Source organism: Triturus cristatus, chromosome 1_2, assembly GCF_964204655.1.
Source record: "Triturus cristatus chromosome 1_2, aTriCri1.1, whole genome shotgun sequence".
NCBI classification, from domain to species: domain Eukaryota; kingdom Metazoa; phylum Chordata; class Amphibia; order Caudata; family Salamandridae; genus Triturus; species Triturus cristatus.
Window position 1 is genome coordinate 388,724,981 of NC_140580.1, and position 17,273 is coordinate 388,742,253.

Genomic DNA, 17,273 nt, shown 5'->3' on the forward strand with positions numbered 1-17,273 from the left:
TACCTTTCAAAAAGGATTGATATCCAAATAAACCTTTAGTGATGGTGCAGACAGAGTCCTTTACTTTTGAGGTCTGGTGTTAGCCAAGTCCTTTTGATTACAAAAATATGTATGTACAATATATGTATTCAAAGACGTTTTCAGATGTTGGTGTGTCATTTCCATTTTGCTTCTGCCCACTACAGCATACAGCATGGGGTCAGGCCCTTACAGTCACTGGCTAACTTAACCTTGAATGACTGCAATTTGCTCTTTCACCAGGAGCATATCCGTACACCATCTAGCTGCCTTCTGTGTCAATGTTTCTGTTTCTAATTTATTACTCTGATGTTACCTTTGGATTTAGAGTCTGATGTGACAGCAGGACGATTTATACCAGGTGTGAGCACTGGCCTTATCAGTTCCTTTCTCCTGCCAATGCAGTTGAAAAAGTCCTTTGCTTATCTCACTTTCTCAGATTAACAAAGGACACTCCAAATGGAATTTCATAGCGTAGCAGATTATGTTAATTAGTAACTGTTCTTGAAAGCTTCAAATATTATACATTTGAATTTATAGGTGGACAATTCTTCAGAACACGTTTATTCTGGACTCAGTTTTACCAATGGTTCTTTAAAAAACATTGCACAGGAAAAAGTCTTTATCATGTTTAGTTTGCAGCACTTGTAACACTTTTTTTATTCCTTTGTTCATTCTTTCCTTTTTCCATTATTTCTTTCTTTCATTATTTCATTACTCTTTCCTTTTCTCTTTCATTCATTATTTAATTTCATATTTCTTTCTCTTTCTTTCTTTTCTGCATTCCTTTTTTTCTATCATTCATTCTTTCTTTTTTCCTTCTTTCCTCCTTTTATTCCTTCTTTCCTTGCTTCTCTACGGCCTTATCTTTCTTTACCTATTCCCGTTCTTCTCTTTTGCCTTGTCTTTTTTCATTCCTTGTTTCTTGCTTTCTTTCTTTCTTTCTCTTCAGCTTTTTTCCCTCTCATTCCTTCTTTCTTTCATTTATTCTTTCCTTCTTTCTTGCCTTCCTTTCTCTCGTTTTTGCCTTCTTGTTTTTTCTTGCCATCTTGCTTTCCTTCTTGCCTTTTTCTTTTCGTCTTGCCTTCTTTCTTTCCTTTTTTCTTACCTTCCTTCTTCCAATCCTTCTTTCCTTTCTTTGTTCTTTCTTTCCTTCTTTCTTGCTTTATTTCCTTCCTTTTGTCTTTCTTCCTCAAAGGCTGGCAACCAATGGCATAAAAACTGGCTTTTAAGGTCTGTTTAGCCAAGACCTTTTGATTTGACTCAAATTATGCATACACATATTTACTGCAGGAAAGTACGGGTTACTGGCTGAGGGCAGTGAAACCCTACTCAAGCAACACCCACAATATCTGTCAGGGTGTGACACTAGCGAACCACAAATTAACCTGTGCTCAACCCTCTGGTGGCTTGTAACTTGTCACAAAGCTTTCAGGATAAACTTAGGAATTATGCAGCACTTCACACAATAATAAAGTGATAACACAACACAAGATAAATCCCACACCAACTTAGTAAAATAGAGCAAATTATATGAAACCAACACAATTAAAAACTAATCAGTAGAACTAGCAATATGCAATTTGAAAGATTTGACATATTTAGTTGAAAATATTACATTAAAGCACATAGCACCAACTGTGGTTATCTAGTTTCATCAACCAGGACAAAGTCACAAATTCAAGCAAACTGCGAAGGAGCACAGGCTGGCTACTGGGACCCAATTAGGCCGGCTTAACAAACTACCTTAAATCTGGGTGCTTGGTCTGTGTGGTGTCACTTTGTGATGCTTCACGTCATTTGGTTTTACTTCAGAGGAGCTTCGAAGTCCACATTGCGAGTCCTTCATTGCGTTGCATCACGCTACATCGGTTCTGATGAAGCACCATTTCTCCTTCTTGTGTCACCAGCTCCATCCCACCCTAACCCAGTCCCGTAGCTATGAAAAATAAAATCTTTTTATTGAAAAAAGAATGGGTAACATGAATACTTGACAAAAGCCCACACTTGGGTGTTTTGTATGCTTTTCGTTGATGTTAGATTGACAACACATATCTGTGCATCACACAATATGCAATACCTACAAATAGAAAAGAAAAACAGAAACATGCAGGCAAAATTACAAATCCCCTCCCCTGCCACTCAACACCCTTCTCACCCCTTCCATCACTACTGAAGACAGCTATATATTTTTGAGTTAGAGGATTTTTTTCAGAATCTGCACAAAATACCAGAATGGCACATTCCGTTTTATCTAAATGTGTTTACACCTGTTAGTATACTGTTGCACCCTTCACACTCCAAGAGCAGAGGGATAGATCCAGGAGGCACCAGTATCAGCTGAGTGAGATGGCACAGAAGATTGAGTAATGACAGGGAAGACAGTGAAGAGGAGACAGAGATAGAAAGTTAGTGTGGGGAGAAGATATCAGGAGCAGTGTACCAGGGGAGATAGTAGGGTGATAGACAATAAGGGAGACAGGATGAGCAGTGTAACAGGAGGCAGTGGACACAGTATGATGGAGACGGCTGGAACAATGAGGAAGTAGACTGCAGGACCATTCAAGATGGTGTGACAGAAAGAGCAGACTGAGAATGTGGCCAACCGGCGAAGAAGGCGTCTGCATAACCTGGGAGCTCCCGGGATTGACCTTCCCCACTTATTGGCCTCTAAAGCCTCTAAGGGGGATAATGCACATGGCAAAAGGTGCCATGAATCCCAACTCTTGCATAAGGCATGGAGTGCAGCCATCGACATACTACTGATTGCAGTCTGGAAAGATATTCCGCAGCCTGAAGTTAACAGAGAAGGCCTGCGTATCTGACACATTTCGGTGACCACCCCAAGTCAACTACCCATTTCAAGAGACCTGCATGCAGTTTGGATGCCCAGCACCTACTTATGAGCAGATGACTGCTGCAGGGACATTGGATGGCGAACATGGCAGTTGAAAGTCTGGGACTGGCCCGAGAGTGAGCACAGATCGCAAACCCTTGTCGCATTGTAAGGCCCTAACTGCAGGAGACCGAGGTGCCGGCAATGACCAGCGATCCCTGAGGAGACAGGGGCTGTCTGGTGGCACCGGAGAAAAGAGAGGTGGGCGTTGCCTCACCTATTCTGATGCGGTGAGTCGTGTTGACCTTGGCAGTGTGGAGGAAAACACGAGATGGTGGCGACATGGGCGGAGCAGCCCTTAGAGTCAGAAGGCTCAAGCTTAAAGGGGAGGCTGCCGAGCGACAGAGAGACCACCTGGAGGATCGCTGCTATGGCGCGGCAGCACGAGGTCAATACAACTGAGGGCTCAATGAGGCCTTGCACGGCTGCTGTGGTCCTAGAGGACAACTAAGGAAGGTTGTGAGAAAATGAACGAACATGACGAGGACCAGCAATGTTCCCTTACTCCTGATCCTCAGGTGCTGAATAATGCCTATACTTTACCCCAATGCCCAACCCACTGAGGTCCCTGGGCTCATCATATCATATGAATTAATAACCCCAAACAGCCATCCCACATAGGGCCATGCAAACAGTCCTGGACTAACCTTCAAGACCTGGGGCACTGCTCACTGAGCCCTGGAGGGGCAATACGCCCCCAAATTCATTTGGACTAGCATAGCAATCCCTCAGTGCTGGCATGGAGGGCACACTGGGCTAGGTTTTACCTGTTTTAAGGGGACTGGCCCTTATGGAAACAGCTCATTGCAGCCCGCGGATCCCACTGCTTCCCCCTTCCTTGCCAGCCAGGACATAATTTCCACTTAATTTGCCAAAGGTGGGGACCTCGAAAGAGCACTGCACAAGACTGCTAATGAAGCACCAAGTTCACAGAGCTACCATTACTTCTAACTTTTTGTGTTAACTCCCCACCTGCTGGGTCATTGAGATATGCATACACCGATAACAAAGCTACTCAGAACAGCTCTTTATTAACATTGGGCAGTTTGATATTCTACCCACCTCACTAACTGTGATAGCTGATCACCAAACACAATGGGCCGTACTAGAGCCCAAACTACTGACCCTCATGCCCACTCCTGATCCCTGGCCACCCCCTCAGAAAACTGGACCGTTATGGCGATGGAATACTGCATACCCCCACAAATGTTGTTCCCCAGCGGGGCAAAGTACACATCATCCTAAAGAACATACGTGAATCCACTGAGCAGCACCTAGGAGTAATCACAACAGATCTCAGCTTTATCAAAGATGATCACAGTAAACAAGCAGACCCTTGCTGTTTTAACACCTTGGCAATCGGAGAACAATTCTACTGTTGCACAACTCCAACATCAGGTGGACATTTTGCAGGAATGTGCAGAGGGAGCTGAGGGATGAGCATGCTGAAACAATGTAAGGATCATTGGAATGCCGGAAGGGATAGAAGACTCCAATGCTACACAATATGTGGAGGACTGACTTCGAACTTTAGTGGCACTGACTGGCCTATCAGACTTGTTCACAGTAGAGGGCACACTGGGTCCCTGCAAAGACTCGGGTAGCAGCATGGCACTATTCCCATTCAGCACCCCACAGATTGCCAACGATTTTCTGGGATGGAGAGTTTGCAGATACCACAGTCATGGGGGTTGCCTAGCCAGAATGGGACTGACACGGGACATCACCTTCTTCGGGGATTGCTAGGAATGACACTTTGAGTGGATAATACATGCAGGGGGGGTACACGACAGCCCTGAGTGGGGAGATATATCTGCATATTAAACTCGTCACCACATTCATAGAGACTCTGAACTGGCCGCTACCTTCTGGGAACCCTCTCCCTCAAATCGATATGATCAGTTGCTACTGGATGCCAGGTTAAGGGCTTTGGTGAACATCAGCTCCTAAATGGCCCACCCATTCTGACATAGAAATGCTAGCACACTTAACACCACACACCTCAAAGGCGGCTTCATGTATTGTTATGTTGATTGAATGCTTTTTTTATAGGTTTGGTCTAGCAAGTTTCAATCACTGGACCTACTATTGGGGGTTATCAATGTTTATGATCATATGACATTGACCCAAGTAGTGGATGCCTATCCTGTTAATAATTGTCTGATATTGTATGATTTCTCATGCTTCTGCATATTAAGAGAAAATGTCTGCTGCATGCCACTATAACATAATTACCTGGAATGTCCATACACAAACGACACAGGATATTTACCAAATCACACCACCCCCAGGAGACCTCGGTCTAGCAGAGAACCCACGCATCTGCAGAATCAAAGCAGGTGGAAGAGCCTTCTCCTACGTCGCAGCAAAGACCTGGAATGAGCTCTCAGTCAACTTCAGACACTCCCCCACTCTGCACCCCTATAGGAAGAGCCTCAAGACCTGGCTTTTCGACTGATCTGGAACTGTAACCGCCCCCAGTGCCTTAAGACCCTCACAGGTGAGGAGCACGCTCTATAAACCCCTGATTGATTGAGACCCATCTCACCACCCATAAAGCACTCAAATTACGCAATTGGGGAGAGGATTACAGCTAGAGTAGTGGACCTCAAACCTGGGGAACCCAGTTCGAGTCTCAGCAATGACGATCAACATCCAGTGATCCTGGGCAAATCACTTAATCTCCCCGTGCCTAACAAAAATGAATGTGTCCTTCTGTGACAAAACTGCTGCTCATGTAAAGCGCTCTGATACACGATTTCTCTGGTCTAGTTTGCGCTATATAAAACGCAAAAAAAAAGTAATGGAGGTGTCACATATTTGACACTTCATATTCTGCCTTTGCGAGGCACCGCAATATGGGTCTGCTCTTGATCCCATTTACAGTTCTGGACACTAGAATTGAGGTGTACAGACAATATGCCCTTCTCTAGGGTACACTGGATGGGGTGCCTGTGGTGCTAGGAGTATCTGTACCCCAAATACAGAACAGAACATATTCCTAGCACACCTGTCCACGGTCCCCAAGGACTGGAGGTAATACCCTTGGGTACTGTGTGTGGACTATAATGCGGTGCTTGATGTGGACCTTGACCGGTCCCACACCTCTTTACCAGGCAATGGCTAATTAGGTCAGGCAAAGGCCTTACAGCACTGGGCGGGGTGATGGACTCTGTCAGAAGCTAGCCGCAACCATAATGAAGACATTTGTAAGTACTCATCCTATTCACCCTCACATGCACTTCATGCATGACTTGACCAAATCCTATGCACCACCTCTCTTCAACCTAACATTACCCACTCAATATACCTAGGGAAAACACTGTTAGATCATAATCCTGTGGAGGTTACACTGTCATGGTGCCATGTGCCTACCCCCTTACCTGCATGGTGCCTACATTCACAGCTCTTGGAGGATAGAGTATTCAGTGAAACCATAGCTAATACGATTGATGCTTACTTTGCTGAAAACTCCAACATGGCCTCTGCTCCATTGACGAAATGGGAAGCATTCAAAGTAGTAATACGAGGGACATCAATAGACTCGATTGAGGATGCCCGAAAAACAGTCCTCCACTATCCTACTCACTTTGAAGATAGCCTGGGCCCTCTAGACAAAGCTACAGCAGAAGATGCGTGACAGGCTTCAGGGTTACAGGCAGCCAGAATTGAATGTCCCGAACTTCTTGAGCGCCTGTGCACCATACACTGTAGACTATAGGACCAATGTGCAGAAGTCCCACACTGAGGCACACAAATCCATTACATTGCTGGGCCAGATGATTAGGCCAACACCCACACCCATTCCTATCCTTAACATAATTTCTCCAGAGCACACCCAGCTCACCACACAACCTGAGATGAATAGGACATGTTACAACGCAAACTTGTACAACGCATGCCTTTACAACACAGTTTTTACATCGCAACATCCATTACAATGCATGATTTTAAAACGCATGCCATCACAATGCATTTTTAGAAACTACACTTACAACGCATTCCATTACAATGCATACCATTACAACGCATACCATTACAATGCATAATACTTTTAGGGCAATAGAAGTGTAAGTGTTGGATAGTGTAGGGGTAAAAATTACTATTCCCACTCCAGTGAGTGCAACAGTAGGGTAAGTGTTGGATAGTGTAGGGGTAAAAATTACTATTCCCACTCCAGCGAGTGCAACAGTATGGTAAGTGTTGGATAGTGTAGTGGTAAAAATTACTATTTCCCATTACTTACCTTATAATGCATTGTAATGGCATGTGTTGTAGTGTAATGTGTTGTAATGGCATGTGCTGTAGTGACATGCGTTGTAATGGCATGCGATGTAAAGGATGTTGCGTTGTAATAACTGTGTTGTAAAGGTAGTGCATTGTAATGACTGTATTGTAATGGTTGTTTACCCCTGAGATAAATGCAGCGTTTCATGATTTCTACACAAGCCTGTACTCAACTCCCACCACCCCCGGCTGGCCCTTCAGCAATTCATTCCTTCCTGCAATGACTGACCTTACCTGAAATGCTGGTCATGGATTCGAAAGCCTTGGGAGCCCCACTAACCCCAGAAATGGCATGCAATAAACCTGGGTTCAGATGGCCTTCCTGTAGAGTTTTACCCTACATTTGCTAAACTCCTAGTCCCAAAACGAAGCAAGAGTATAGGAACTCACTGGAAGAAGGCCTGCTACCAGCTACCACCATACAGGCATTAATAACCTCTATATTAAAAGCTGATAAACCCCCATCAGATATGTCCTCCTATAGACCATTATCAATACTCAATACCGAATTTAAAATCCTAAGTAAGGTCCTGGCGCGAAGGCTACTCCCCATGCTCCCGAAATTCATAAACTAAGATAAGTGTGGCTTTGTCCCAAACTACAGCACCTCGCTTAATATATGGCATTTACCTCATATCATGGGCGCAGCTCGACACTGTTACCCATGGGCCAGCTGTCTCTCCTTAGATATCTGACAAGCTTTTGATACATTGGGTTTGGGCTACGTTTTCTACCGTCAGACAGCTGGAGATCCACCCTAACTACAAATATTGGGTGAAACTGTTCTAAGCCTCTTCAACGGCGAGGGCACAAACCGGTTTATACATTTCAGACTCACCGAATATTCCGTGGCACCAGAAAAGGATGTTCACTGTCCCCACTACAATTTGTGTTAGCATTGGAACCCTTACTGCAGCTGATTAGAAAGGAGGCATGGGGCAGGTGGATTATTATATGAGCATGACTCATGAAAAATCACCATATGCTGATGACATGATACTGTATTCGAATAATCTTTGTGCGAACATGGTTTAGACTGCTAAACTAATTTTCAGTTTTGCATGAATCTCAGGCCTTTGTCTTAATATTGATAAATCATATGTTTTTTTCTTTTAAAGACACATATACTGGAGCAACTCTACCTTTTGGGAAGATGAATATCCAAGTAGCACCTCTTAGTTTTAGTTATTTAGGACTATAGGTCTACAGAGACTCAATGGATTTAATGGAAGGAAATCTTCTGAAGGCAATTACATCCCTTAGATCACAAATTAGTTTCTGGATTATACTCCCACAATCATTGGTGGGTCGTCTGGCACTCATCAAAATGGTTATGTTGCTGCATGCACTTTATTATTTCGTGAATCTGCCAGTAGTGATTCCAGGCCAGTTTTTCAAATCAATAAATACTCTACTGATAGATTTGGCATGGAGCAATGGTAAAGGAAGGGCCAGCTTAACCAGGCCACAGTTACCTTCCCATAGGAGAGGATTGGGTGCTACAGATTACAAATCCTACTGCGTGGCAGGTCAGGGTCAATTGCAATGGCTCTCATACTGGTTGGCTGGATGCCTAGCAGAAATTGATTATACAAAGACTTCTTTAGACCAGGGCAAACTACAAAGCCCCAGTACTGCTGAGTGTCACCCTTACATATTGGAAAATGGCCATGCGAGAACCCCGTATGCCCCAAACATACCCCTGGACTTCCCAAAACAGCTGGAATTCTCACGATAAGAAGACTGGGCCCCTGGGTGCGGGGTAGGGTCACGACGGTTAGAATGCTCTTTCGGATAGTACCCTTTTGAAACACAAAGATTTCACCTACGCTCAGGGTCTGCCTGACTTACAGTTTCTAACACACGCTAACATTACACGATATATACGACAACACTAGGCACCTGATTGTGCCGAACCACCTACGCTCAAATTTATGCAAATGATGCACACAATGGAACACAATATAGACACCTGATCTGATGGCTCCTTGCACATCTGTTAATCTCCCTAACGCCTTTGCCCACAAAATGAGAGGAGGACTTGGTACAAGAACTCTGGGATGAGGAATGGACCTTCCTTCTCAAGAATCCTAAGAGAATCTTCCGAAATTCCTGATTCAAATTTGTTCAGTTCTCCATACTACATTGTAATGTATTGTATTGTATACCAAATATATAAAGCGCAACTTTCACCCAGCGGGTATCTTGGTGCATTGGGCATCTCTCACACCACACAGACTTCATTTGATGTTCCCTGCCGTGTCCCTTGTGTTTTCCTGATGCCATGCCCTTGATGGCAATTTGCCACATATGTTGTGGGCTTGCCCTTTGATATCTTCGTATTGGGCGCAGATCCAAACAGCGTTGAAGGAACTGGTAGAAAGAGACACATAGCATTCACTAGCACACTGTATTCTGGGGATGTTTCCACGACCCAAGGGAGCTAGAGTGATACCCCAATTCACAGATGTAGCATTTCTATTATCTAAGAGACTTTTGACTCAGCGCTGGAAGTCCTCAGTAGCGCCTGTAATATCTCACTGGAGGGAGGAGGTGTAAAGATGAGGACCTGCGGAGAGTGAAGCCCTACACTGGGAAGAATACAGGGGCCTACGAAAAACACCTATAGCAACGGAGCGGGATGCATTATTGGAACACTTTAAAACCCAAGAAACTAATGATGCCTGACGTACTACCCCCAGAGACCACCCCTGATTGTAGGGCTCGATGATCCCTGGTGTTGCAATACTCACTTACTCCAAGATTTACTGCTGTAATCTGTTCCACTTGGTACGTTCCGTTCCCCCCTCCACTGCACCTCCTATTGGTCTTTCCCCTCCTCTGTTGCCAACATTCCACAGTGCCCTCCTGAGAGCTGCCTGGAACCTGTAGTGGTGAGAAGACTAATAAAGAACAGTTACCTTCTTACCATACATTTGTGTTCATTTCAACACTGGCGACGAGGATGGGATACTGGGGAGTCCCCTGCTGTGAGACAATGGCTAAACTACACAGGATCCATGCTGTGTGTGCACTGTGACACCCTTGGGCTCATTGGCTGCAACAACTTACCATCACTACTCCTTTTCATGACACAAGGAGATGCATGCACATGGGGATCAATGTCTACTTTAAGGGTGGGAAATTATCTTTAGTTTGCATTTCACATTACAAATTTTTTTAAATACGCAGTCTGTGATGACGTGCTTTGGATACTACACCTTCAAATCTCCTTCTAGGGATGGATATTGTAAACTATTGCTAATACGTTTGTTTCCCAGATGTAATATTTTGATATGTATACATCTTCTAAATCAGAGTAAGGTTTCTGCATTTTTTCTACACTGAAAATGCAATAAAGTTTGTGATTAAAAAAGAGCAGATTGATAATTAGCAGCAACTCAAAGGAGCAGTGAGGTAGACAAAAGCGAGAAGGGGTAACACTGTGCCAGGGCGGCAGCCGGAAATAGCAAAAGAGGGCAAATAACATGCACAGTTTGAGAAAAGGTGAAGTTACACTTCCTTGTTCTGTAGCCTTGCAGATAAAGAAAGATGCATAGAACTGTACAACAGGCACACCATATTGTACCGTTACCTAGGATGAGTGCCCACTTTGCCATCTTCTGCTTTATCTTCCTTGCAGGTGTCCAACACCTTGCGTGGCCTGGGGCTACAGTGGCCACCTAAGCTTGCCTGACATCTGGTACAGTTTGTCTGAAGCAATGACTGCAGCTCTGTTGTCGGGGGCTCTCTTAGACCAGCAGGAAGTGTCACCCTCTATTTTTCTACAGGACGATCCTTATTCCTCCAGATTTCCTGAGCACCGCCTCCACCTGGTCAAGGTTTCCTGCTCCCAGCACACAGCCTTTTCCTTAACACTGGTCTCTAACTTATTAAAAAACTCTTTTACAGTGAACATGTGCGTGGGGCATCAAGGAATGGTTTGGGACACATGTAAACAACCATGGATTCCAGTTAAAGCCAGAAGTGCTCACTTTTGTTTTGGTAGGTTGTAATCAGACTTTTCTGGTTTAAACCAAAAGCCGAGAAGCCTAAAAGTATGTACTTGCCTGTGTTTTCCCCCTTGCTCAAAGCAGTGCAATACGTTTTGTTGCTGTTCTGCAATGCATGAAAAAATAGTACATCTGAGCCTAAGTGCCTAATTCAAAAAGCCTATTCAATTTTGTCACTCATTGGCTGAATACAAAATCATTTGCCTATACTCTTCTTTTATGCACTCCTTCATGTCTTAATTAATTGGCCCCAAGACATCTAAAATGGTAATAAATTGGGAATATTTAAGAAATATGCACGTGCAATTAGTACAAATAGAAAGGACTCTGCACTGTTTGCACTTTTACTAATATGGAGTTGGATGTTTCTATGTCGATTCAAAAATGCATGTAAGAGTACATACAAGAGTTCCCGTAGTTCTACTTACAATACTCATAAATGCTTTGGCGAATAGGCCGCACAGTTTTTTTTTGTTTGAAAAGCTCTATTTAACAATTTGAAATAAATAAAGACAACAGCAATAAGTATAAAAGTTCAAATACAACAATATCAAAAGAAAAAAAGGAAATTAGCTGGTGCCTGGAAGAAAAAAGTAAAAGCAATTTGTAGAGTTTATATAAGGGAAAGAGGGGGAGAAAAGGGGAAGGAGGAACAGGGAAGAGAAGAGAAGGGGAGGAAAGGGAAAAACTAAAGCTGTAAAATGAAGGAAGAAAACAAAGAGAAATATGCTAGATAAAACACTGTAAGTAAATAAGTAAATATAAATACATCTAATAAATATAACACTATAAACATTAGATTAACAGGGTGGATAAAAAAGAAGATAGACTAAAACTTTTCAAGGATTTTCAGATGTTATACGCAAAGTATTTTTTAAAACAGTACAGTCCAAATAGGAGGTAAGAGGCAACCAAAACAGATTCCTATTCATAAGTGGTTTGCAGGAAGAAGCAAAAGCAATAACATGTCTATGGAAATGACAGAGAGTATTCCACCAATGTGTATGGATAATTTGTCAAGATTTTTCCAGTTAAAGGAAATGTGTTGAAAGGCCAAAGCGAACATGAGGTCAAAAAGACCATGATCATGTGAGGGAAGATCTAAAGAATCGGAAAGACTTCCAGCAAAGAGAAGAGGTATAGAATAAGGGATAGAAAGTGTAAACAAACGAGAGATGTAAGATCAAACTTCCTCCCAAAATTTGTAAACTAAAGGACAAAGAAAGAAGAGATGAAAAAGATCAGCATTAGAAGAACCACAAGTCCAACAGTTAGAGTCAGTAGAGGAAGAGAAACGAGCCAGGGAGACAGGGGAGAGGTAAAGTCTATGATAAAGGAAAAACATAGATTGGGAAAGAGAAGCAGAGCGAGAGATTTTTAAAGATCTGGACCAAAGTTTATCCCAGAAAGTGATAGGTCAATCACATCAAAGATCCGACTCCCAAGAAAGTTTCAATTTGGACTTAGCACGATCAGGGATAGGGGCAGAAAAAATGTGTATATAAGAGAACCTTTAGGGAGGGTAAGAAGTAAAGTTAGAAGGGGGTTTTAGGTATCAGATACAGAAGAAGGAGGAAGAGAATATTATACATCGAGAATAAGTGTCATAAGAGTGGTAAATCTCTGTGAAAAGGAAAGAGGGCAACGAAACAAGGATTGAAATTGAGGAAAGGAACAAGGTGAAATGCCATCAAAAAGCTGATGAACCCATAAGATACCCTTTGACCTCCAAGAATTCCAAAAAATGGGTCTGTTGTTAAATAGAATAAGCAAATTATGCCAAATAGGAGAATCTAAGAAAGAAGCGTGGGAAACAGTAGAGGGGTGAACTAAAGTTTTCAGGAGGAGACAAGTATGCCGAAACAAAGGGGGGGGGGGAGTATGAGAATTCTTAGCAGAAAAACGTATAACTTCTATGAAGGTAAAGGGTAATTATAAAGTTTGTTCAATGGAGAGCCAAAGAGGAGAAAAGGAGGAAGGACCCGATGTAAGCCAGCGTGAGGCCTGTCGTAAAGAGAAGGATTTATGGTAAAGATGAAAATCTGGGAAATTTACACCACCATTAGATTTTGGTTTCCGAAGAGCAGATAGTGCAATTCTGGATTTTTTATTTTTCCAAAGAAATCTAGAGAGACACGAATCAATGTGTTTAAAGTAAATAGAGGGGATATGAATGGGGAGCATGAAGAGAATATAAATTAAAATTGGGGCAATCATCATCTTAATCGAATCCAGCCGGCCCCACCAGGAAAGAAAAAGGGGGTTCCAGGAGGAGAATAATGTCTCAATTCGAGAGAGGGCAGCAGACATATTCAGTTTAATAGACGAAGTAATAGAATTGGAGAACCAAATGCCTAGATACTTTATTTTTGAACTATTCCATGAAAAACCAGTGGAAGAGAAAAAATGGGGAAGACAGAATTTCGTGAGAGGGAGAATTTAAGTTTTGTCTGAATTAATCTTGTAGCCAGAAACCTGCGAAAAAGAATTAAATTCAAGGAGTAAGGGAGGAATAGAAGTTTTGGGGGAGGAAATGAATAAAAGGATATTGTCTGCGTAAGCAGAAAGTTTCAATTGATGATCACCATAAGGAAACCCGGAAATAGAAATATTATTATGGATAGAAGTCAAAAAGGGTTCAAGAGCTAAAACGAAGAGAAGAGAGGATAAGGGACAGCCTTGACGAACACCACGTTGGAGAGGAAAAGAAGATGAAACTCGACCGTTAACAAGAACCGAGGTTTTAGGAGCAGAGTATAATAAAGAAATAAGTTTTATGAATTTAGGACCAAAACCATGCCAGCGTAATGACGCGAACAGAAAGGACCAATCAACTCTATCGAAAGCTTTCTCTGCGTCAACAGAGATAGCAGCGAGGGGAATAGAAAAGAAGGAAACTTTATTTAACACATTAAGAAAAAGACGAGAATTGTCAGATGTTAGTCTACCCTTGACAAAACCACATTGCTCCTTACCAATAAGATGGGGCATGATAGGGTCCAAACGTAACGCAAGCAGTTTAGCAAATAATTTATAATCAACATTAACTAAAGAGATCGGTCGATAATTTTTGCAAAATTTAGGGTCCCGACCGTCTTTGGGAAGGAGGCAGATGGTCGCTTCTTAAAAAGTGCCCTCTGTCTTACCAGATGAATAAAAGGAAATAAAATGTTCCAAAAGTTTAGGGAGTAACAAATCCGAAAAGTGCAAATAAAATTCAACTGAGAAGCCATCTGGACCCGGTGACTTACCTTTTGTAAGGGTATTTAAAGCTTTGGAAAGTTCAGTAAGGGAAAGGTCCATTTCAAGATCAAGGAAATTAAGATGGGAAGGAGAAGGAGGAGCGATTTTGTTAAGATAAGTTTGAATGAAAGAAGCCGTGGGGGAAGATTCAGGTGTGTAAAGATTTTGGTAAAAAAGTTTAAATTCATCAAGTATATCTTGATCTTTATGAAGAAGGGAATTAACAGAGGAATAAATCGAATCAATGAACGTATGTTCCTTGTGCGTTTTAAGGTAATTTTCTAGAAGTTTCCCTGACTTATTTCGACCACCGTAAATACGAGCACTACTATGAAGGAGTAATGAAGAAGCATTGTCAGTCGAGGTTTTGTTAAACTCCAGCTTAGCTCGTATCAATTCTGGTAAAATTCTGGTAAAATGGAAGTTTGTGAAGATGTGTAAAATTTGTGTTCCAAAAGTTTAATTTGAGCCAATAGAGCTTTTCGTTTCTGAAGAAAGCGTTTCTTTTTCCTAGAAACAAAATCAATAATAAAACCACGTGCAGTAGCTTTAAAAGAGTCCCAGATAATATGGGGGGAAGTATTAGGATCACAATTTAGGAGAAAAAATTAATTAGCAAAAGAGAGAAAAGTGGAGGAAAATAGGGGATCAGTTAGAAGGGAGTTATTGAAACGCCATCTGGAAGACTTTGGATGTGAATGGGATAAGTCAAAATCAGCTAAAATTGGAGCATGGTCCGAGATAACTATAGGTTCAATAGATGAAGAATGTAAGTGTTGAGACAAAGATTGAGAAATAAAGATGTAGTCTAGACGAGAAAGGGATTAATGAGGGGGAGAGAAAAAGGAGTAGTCAAGAGTGTCAGGAGGAGAAAGACGCCAAGAATCAATGAGATGTGATTGAGAAATGGTATCAAGGAAGTGCTTGTGAGTCTTGCTTGGGATAAAACGAACCGTAGATTTCCAGAAAAGGGTCCATTATTTGGTTGCAGTCACCTCCCAGAATAAACAGATCATCTCGAAATTGAATACATTTTTGAGTGACCACAGGCCAGAAAGTACAATCAGGGTGTGTAGGACCATTAATATTAAAAACAGTTAAAGGAACAGCATTTATTGACAATTTAGCTAGAATCCATCCACCATCAGTATCATTTTCTTGCAACAACACTTTACATTTCAATTTCTTATGAACTAAAATGACAACACCATTTTTTTTTATTAGTAGACGGAGAGAATAAGACCGTGCCCACCCAGCCTCTTCTTAACTTAAGAGATTCAGTTTCTGTAAGGTGTGTCTCCTGTAAAAGGACTATATCAGGATTATAAGAGGCGAGGTGGGAAAGGATTCTCTGTCTTTTAATAGGATTGATAAAACCCTTTACATTCCAAGAGATAACTCTGAATGCGAGAACGTTACAATTATGACAAGAACAACATTTACAGTACTAGAAACATAATAGATAAGAGCAAAGGATATAAGAAGAAAAAAAGGATTGTAAGAGAAGACGAAAAGGGAAGAGAGAAAGGAGGAGAAAGTAGAGAAACAGGTGATAGAATCATACATGGAATAAGATAAGTCCAGCATGTAAAGAAGAAAGGAGAAGAGAATAATTAGAGAAGAAGTAAAAGGGAGGAAAAAAGGGAAAAGGAAAGTGAGAAAAGATAAAAGAGGGGACAGTACATATCCAAAAAGGATGACTGAAAATAACATACCTGAGGGGAGAAAGAACAGACAGTGGGACAGGGACAACGCACGACAAAATGAACCACCCAACGTGGGGAGTCCAACCGCATCAGGACTTGAGGGAAGTAGGAGAGGGACCAAACGAAATGCATATACAAGAACACATCTGTATGAATAAAACAAAGAGATAATTAACAATGACAAAATGTACAGAGATATATATAATTAGCATATAACCGGCAAAATAGCAAACAAGACAAGTAAGAAAAGAGGAAAACAACAGAGAACAAAGCAACTACTTAAATAACAGAGGCAATGAAGAAACATCAAGAAGGAAACATAGCCAACGGAGAGACAAGCACAGATACTTCTGCCGGAAAGAAATTAAATTTTTAGCCATGTGTAGAACCTTTTGACGAATTAGTAGCCTCCATAACATTAGTGGTATGAATATGAATAACATTTTTACGTTCTGCAGGATCTTGAAAAGTCCACGTTTGGTTTTGGAATGTGACTTTGAAGATACAGGGATGAAACAAACCGTATCTAGCTCCAAGCGTTCGGAGAGGAGGACGAAGATTCAGGAATTCCTTCCGTCTGGAAGCTGTGGCGTTGGAGACGTCTTGAGACAAAAACACCTTCTGACCAAGCCAAGTAATTTGTTTTTTAGATCTAGCTGCAGAAAGGACAGATAGCAGATCAGTGAATTTCAAAAAGAGGATAATGACACCACGTGGTTTAACTGGAGCTGATGAGAGAGGTGGACGAGGACCGAGCTTATGAGCTCGTTGAATGCTAAGTGAAGTTGTAGAAGGCATATCCAGGAGCCTCGGCAGAAAGGAGGAGAAGAACGAAACAGGGTTGTCGCCTTCCAAGGATTCAGGCAAACCATAAACACGAAGGTTGTTCCTCCTATGTCTACTTTTCTAAATCCTCAGTGTGTTGTTGAAGACTGTGGACCGTTTTCTCTAAGGAAGAAATTCGTTGAGAGTTATCCTGTACCTGTGGAACTTGGGATTCCATTGAAATCATTCTGTGTTCCATTGTAGACCATCTTTCCTCTAACAGTTGCATCTTATTGTTTTTCTCCTCAACAAACGGACGCAAAGCGCGTATCTCCTCCAAAAGTA